Consider the following 7033-nt stretch of genomic DNA (forward strand, 5'->3'; position numbering starts at 1 on the left):
ATGTCCGGAGTGGACTTGCAACTTCGAGAGAAAAAAGGTGGGCCCTAGTTGCATAGAGGGGCCGGACTTGCAATTGAGACAAAAATAGGTTAGACATCCCAGTTGCAGGGTGTAGGTGGACTCGCAACTAGGACAAAAAATGGACCATGCCCGGCTGCGTATCAAAGGTGGACTTGCAACTAGGATAAGAAATAAGGCGGGTCCATTTTGCATGTTGAGGGTGGACTTATTACAACTAGGACAAGATGGGTCGGCCTCCCCAGTTGCATGTCGAGGATGGACTTGCAACTTGGAGAGGAAAAAGAGGTGGGCCCCAGTTGCATATCGACTTGCGACTGGGACAAAAATGGGTCAGACATCCCAGTTACAGGATGTGGATGGACTTGCAATTAGGACAAAAAATGGATCATGTCCGGTTGCATATCAAAGGGAGACTTGCAACTAGGACAAGAAATATGCGGGTCCATTTGCATGTTGAGGGTCGACTTGCAACTGAGACAAGATGGTCAGCCTCCCCAGTTGCATGTCGAGAATGGACTTGCAACTTGAAGAGAAACAAAGATGGGCTCTAGTTGCATATCAGGGGTGTACTTGCAACCGGGACAAAAAATGGGTCAGACATTCCAGTTGCAGGGTGTAGGTGGACTTGCAATTAGGACAAAAATGGGTCGTGCCCGGTTGCGTATCAATGATGGACTTGCAATTAGGACAAAAAAATAAGGCGGGTCCATTTGCCTGTTGAGGATGGACTCACAATTGGGACAAGATGGCTCGGCCTCCCTAGTTGCATATCGAGGGTGAACTTGTAACTAGGTCAAAAAAAAGATCGGGCCCAGTTGCATGTCGGAGGTGGACATGCAACTAGGGAAAAAATGGTCGACCCCTAATGTTGCATGTCGAGGATGGACTTGCAACTAGGACAAAACAGTATGCCATGTCCAGTTGCGTATCAAAGATGGACTTGTAACCAGGACAAAAAAATGAGGCGGGTTCATTTGCATGTTGGGCTGAACATATGATTGGGACAAGATGGGTCGGCCTCCCCAGGTGCGTGTCGAGGGTTAACTTGCAACTAGGACACAAAAAAGGATCGAGCCTAATTGCATGTCGAAGGTGGAGATGCAATTGGGACAAAAAAGGCCAATCCCTAAAGTTGCATGTCGATATAGGACTTGCAACTAGGACAAAGAAGGGACTCAGTTGTATGTCGAGGGTGGACATGCAACTGAGGCAAAATGAGTTGCCCCCTTAGTTGCGTATCAAAGATGGACCTGCAACCAAGCCGAAAAAATGGATCAACCCCAGTTGCATGTTGAGGTTGGACTTGCAATCGGTGAGTATTTCTAAGGTGGAGACAAGACACTCACTGCATCATCATTTGCTTGACATCTCTTATAAAAAGAAAGAAAAAATAAATGACATAAAAAACACAAAGACAACCGCAACGCGGCCAGGCACAACATGAGGTCTACACTAGCAAAAAGAACAACAATGATACTCAACTCACTAGATGTGGCACATACCATGCCAGGACAAAAAAATGGCAAAAAAGAAATAACAACTACAACACGTGGACGTATGTAGACACATATATGTCGACACAAAATCCATTATTTTGATTGTGTGATGTGCGAGTTAGATATCTCATACTCTGTCTGTCCTAAAATAAGTGTCTCAATTTTGTACTAACTCTAGTGTAAAGTTATACTAAGGTCAAGATACTTATTTTGAAATGGAGAGAATAGTTATTTTCAATCTAGATGTGCATTTTCTAAAAATATAAAAATAAAACAAACAAAAACTCCAGCAAAAAGAACAAACAAAGTAAAGCCAAGCCTGTAACCTACAACCTATGGCCCATGCAGGAAACGGCACAAAGGAAGCCCACCAGCGGAGAAAAAAAAGGCAAAAGGAGACGGTGCGATTGCACCAGCTAACCAACAACGCGTGCGTCAATACAGCCGCACGGGCAAGTACTAAATGACACGAATCTTATAGCTATTAGATGTGTGGCGGATGACTTAGATGTGACATAGTTATTTTTCATCTAGATGTGTTTTAGTCAATCTGTATTTTTTTCTGCATATACTGAGTATTTTCAGTTGAGCGAACCAACATGTGGTTGGATGGTTAGAGGGACTGTGGTATCCCCAACCCACCAGGGTTCAAATCCTGGTGCTCGCATTTATTTCTGGAGTATTTCCAGTTGAGTTCACATGCAATTGCATTTGTAGATCAAAATTCAGGTGCCGGAGAAGTTGGCGTGGGACGCTCACAAGTCACAAGGCCGAGCTAATGCACGCCCCCGGCCCATGCCCGAGTCTTGAAGCTCGTGATTGCCAGAAAGCTCGCAGGCCGTTGCATGGAGGTCGGGAGGGACTTGGCCGTTGCACTCGAGATGTTCCTTGCAACATCTAGCAGCAACTCACTCGGACAGTTCATCTAGATACATCCATATCTACGATAAGTAATTTGGAATGGAGGGAGTAGATAGAAAGAAGGTCTGTTACGCTCCCTGTTATTTTAAGTAAGTTCTTATCCAGAGAGTTACTTCTGACAATAGCATGGTTTACCTGTTTACAATCGCATGGCGAGAAATCACAGAAATTTTAGCTGTTGACATGACGCTCGTCAGAGTATCGCGTGCTTGTTGCAATCAGCTTTTCTGTTCACTGTGTACTGTCCAAGAAGTAAGTACTATTAGGCCATACATTTGTGATGATTGTTTTGTCAAGGATCAGAGGTTTCTGCAAAAGAGACAGGCTACAGTATAGCATGAATACATTATTTACATACTATAGAAGTTTTGTTACTACAGCCAGCTACTTAGTACATGTTTGGTTGGATTGCACAGGTATTGGAAGTCTTGTCTTCCTCAGAATCGGTAGATCTTCTATATAAAATTGGATATTGCATGTCATTCTAAAGTGGTCACTTCACCATCAAGTTCATCAGAATCTGATGATGTACTGAAGTATGTGGCATCAATCCGTGAACAGTTAAAGGTGGGTTACATTTGATCTGTGCCTGCGGTAGGAAATTTGGATTTGATTAATACGGTGAAGTTGCTGTCCTAAATGTTTGTATAACCTGTGTGGTCTGTTTCAGTACCGGGAGCATGGTCTCACAGAAACCGATGCAGATGAGTCTTTCTAGCACGAGCATTGGAACTCTGATCTAAGACTTTTCAATAGCAGTGAGGTATCATCTGCTTCAGGCACACTTCTTTTTTTGTGTGTGATTAGTAATTCAGGCTGTTAAGTCCTAGTCATTTTATCACGGTTACTATATTTCACATGCTTGGTTCCACTTCCAGTAGATGTGTCTACTATTAGTTCAGTTGAAGGACGAGGTGCGCCAGAAGGACATGACAGGCGCGACTCGGCCGGCACCCGCGGCGTCCGCCGCGACCCGGGTGGAAGGCAGATCGGCGGCAGGTTTTGGGTACTCGCGGGGTCGGACGAAGAGGATGACGACGACGACGATCTCGCCGGCGAATCGCCGGAGGATTACTCGCCGACGCCGTCAGATTTGATTTGCGAGGCATTCAACCCTGGGTATTCGGAGGAGGAGGTGGCTTCGATCGTAGACGGGGTCGTACCGTTGGACGATCCGGCACGGCAAGGACTGCGCCCCTACGAGAGAGTGGAGGTGGTGCGCCGGATCATCCACCGGAGGACGGCGGCGGCGTCTGCGGGTCGGCCATGGAAAGGCCCTCTACCGAAGGTATGCATCAAAACCATTATGTTGTCTGACTTTTTCAATTCGGATTCATGGACTCGCGTAGTTGGTAAGAAGAAGAAGAGGAAGGGCAGGTTGAACGCGGCGCCGGCGCCGGTGATCACCGACGTGGCTGAAATCCGGCTGGCGAGGTCGTCTCGTTTGAATCTGCTCCTGGGCCAAGATGGGCCGATGTTTGAGCACGCTGAGACTGGGTATGTGGCCCAGCATGGGGAGGCACAGGATGGGCCGGCTGTGGCCGCGATTACTGGGTATGAGGCCCAGGTAATGAGCGAGCCGACTCCTGTCTCTGTCGTCGTGTGCGCCTCGACGGGTCTACGTGATTCGCCGCTGCCGCCGACTAGGGTTTCTCGTTCTGCTACTCCTGGCTTCCCTTCGTGTGGGATCGGTCGAGCCGCCCGCATTCGTCCTCTCGCCATGGAAGGGGGGCGTGGTGCTGGCCTAACTGGTCCGAGGCCATCGGGAGTTGCCGCTACTGCACCGGTCGGGCGAGGTGCGGCCCCGCCGACGGGCCAGCGACCTCCGGTGCTTGCTGGTTCGGCCAGCCGGGGTGCTGCGATTCCACCAGGCCAGCGTCCTTCCGGGGCTGCGGGGATGGCGCCAGCTGGACGGGGCGGGACTGCTCCGTCGGGGCTGCGACCAGCGGCGCCTCTTGGGATGGCTCCGGCGGGTCGGGGCGCTGGAGCCATAGGGCCGAGGCCGCCGGCGTCCGGCTCTGCGGTCGTTGTGCAGCGCAAGCAGCCGGGCAAGGGCAGCAGCCAAGGGCAGCGCCGCCTCCTCATGTGGCTTCTAGGCCGCCTCAGTTGCCGGGCCGGTTCCGACTGCAATGCCGCAGCAAAGGGGCGTTGGTGGCGCGGGACCAAACAACTGTGCTGCTAATGCGATGCCTCGGGGACAGTGGGGCGACGATGGCATCGATGCGTATGGCCAGGGTCAGCATCGTGGCACGTCCTCGTCCGGCGGTGGGCGAGGCTATGCCTGGCAAAGTGATGGAACGTCTGAAAGACCGTTTTATGGACCTCCAGGTGGCTTCGTCGAGGGCGCTTCTGACCCGGATCGCCGGCAGAGAGGTGGCTACCGTGGATATCGTGGTGGTCGCGGTGGGAGAAACCGCTACCGACAACCTCCTCCACCGACGGTCGTCGTGGAGCCGACGGCCTCCTCTAAGGTGAATGTTGCTGGACAGACGCCTGATTTGACATGTCAGGCTATGGAGGTGGTGACGACGCTGGCCTCTGCTGAGGTTCCTGTGTCTGAGCCAGTGGTGGCGGCTGCTTCTCGTGCTGTTGACCAGTCAGATGGTGAGAGAGCCTCTAAGGGGGCTCGGAAAAAAAGAGAAGATGTTGTGTTATCGATGTGGTGAGAGGGGCCACTTTATTGTTGTATGTGTTACTGAGCTTTGTGACACTTGCCTCAAACCAGCGCATGACACGGGGGAGTGCCCGATACTGAGAGATCAGATGCCGAGTATTACGATTTATGGAGTCTGTTGTGCTGAGCTGATGTTCTTTGAGTCTCCTTGTGCGAGGGAGGTCCCCGAGGAGGCCCAGAGCACAACTACGGGGGTGGTCAAAGTCACGAAAGGTGACGTATCTGAGGCTCAGATTATGCAGCGACTTAGGGAGTTAGCCCCAGGTGATTTTCAGTGGGAGCTTATTCGACTTGAGGCCAATAGCTACAAGGTTGACTTTCCGACTACTGAGGACTTGGAGCATCTTCTTAGTTTTTGGCTTTGCAGAGTTCCTGGCACAGAGTGCATTCTTGAGTTTCATGAGTGGAAGAAGGTTGAACCACAGGGTAAGCCTCTCACTCAGGTATAGTTGCGTTTTTCGGGAGCTCCATCTAAGTTGATTCGGGATGCTCAGGTTGCTGCAAGTTTCGGGATTCTGGTTGGCAAAACTGAGAGAGTGGGTATGGCCTTCACACGTGCCAACGGGGTGGCCCGGTTGCTGGTGAGTGTACTGGATACTGAGTTTGTGCCTGACGTGGTCAAGTGGACGCATCAGGGCCTCGTGTATAACCTTGATATTGAGTTTGAGGATTCTGAGTTCTTCGCTGAGGTGCTAGCAAGGACTGATGTGGACATGCATGATAAGAATGATGGCTCGGGTAACTCAGAGGCGCGAGGGGGGGATGCTGGGCATGTTGGAAATATGCCCTAGAGGCAATAATAAAATGGTTATTATTATATTTCCTTGTTCATGATATTTGTCTATTGTTCATGCTATAATTGTGTTATCCGGAAATCGTAATACATGTGTGAATACATAGACCACAACATGTCCCTAATGAGCCTCTAGTTGACTAGCTCGTTGATCAATAGATGGTTACGGTTTCCTGACCATGGACATTGGATGTCATTGATAATGGGATCACATCATTAGGAGAATGATGTGATGGACAAGACCCAATCCTAAGCATAGCGCAAGATCGTGTAGTTCGTCTGCTAAAAGCTTTTCTAATGTCAAGTATTTTTTCCTTAGACCATGAGATTGTGCAACTCCCGGATACTGTAGGAATACTTTGGGTGTGCCAAACGTCACAACGTAACTGGGTGACTATAAAGGTGCACTACGGGTATCTCCGAAAGTGTCTGTTGGGTTGGCACGAATCGAGACTGGGATTTGTCACTCCGTATGACGGAGAGGTATCTCTGGGCCCACTCGGTAAGACATCATCGTAATGAGCTCAATGTGACTAAGGGTTGGTCACGGGATGATGTGTTACGGAACGAGTAAAGTGACTTGCCGGTAACAAGATTGAACGAGGTATTGGGATACCGACGATCGAATCTCGGGCAAGTAACGTACCGATTGACAAAGGGAATTCTATACGGGATTGCTTGAATCCTCGCATCGTGGTTCATCCGATGAGATCATCATGGAACATGTGGGAGCCAACATGGGTATCCAGATCCCGCTGTTGGTTATTGGCCGGAGAGTTGTCTCGGTCATGTCTACATGGTTCCCGAACCCGTAGGGTCTACACACTTAAGGTTCGATGACGCTAGGGTTATTAGGAAGACTTGTATGTGATTACCGAATGTTGTTCAGAGTCCCGGATGAGATCCAAGACGTCACGAGGAGTTCCGGAATGGTCCAAAGGTGAAGATTTATATGTGGGAAGTTGTCATACGGTCACCGGAAAGGTTCGGGGGCATATCGGTATTATACCGGGGCCACCAGAGGGGTTCCAGGGGTCCACCTGGAGGGGCCACCTCTCTCGGAGGGCCTCATGGGCCATAGTGGAAAAGGAACCAGCCCTTGGAGGGCTGGGCGCATCCCCCCTTGGG

General features: G+C 50.1%; 1 pseudogene; it reads left to right on the top strand.

Annotated features, from left to right (window-relative positions):
• The first annotated feature begins 2621 nt into the window (after window positions 1-2621).
• The window catches only part of LOC119300536, a 17042-nt pseudogene continuing 12630 nt past the window's right edge, over window positions 2622-7033 (top strand).

This window comes from Triticum dicoccoides, chromosome 5A, assembly GCF_002162155.2.
Source record: "Triticum dicoccoides isolate Atlit2015 ecotype Zavitan chromosome 5A, WEW_v2.0, whole genome shotgun sequence".
In the NCBI taxonomy this organism is placed as follows: Eukaryota; Viridiplantae; Streptophyta; class Magnoliopsida; order Poales; family Poaceae; genus Triticum; species Triticum dicoccoides.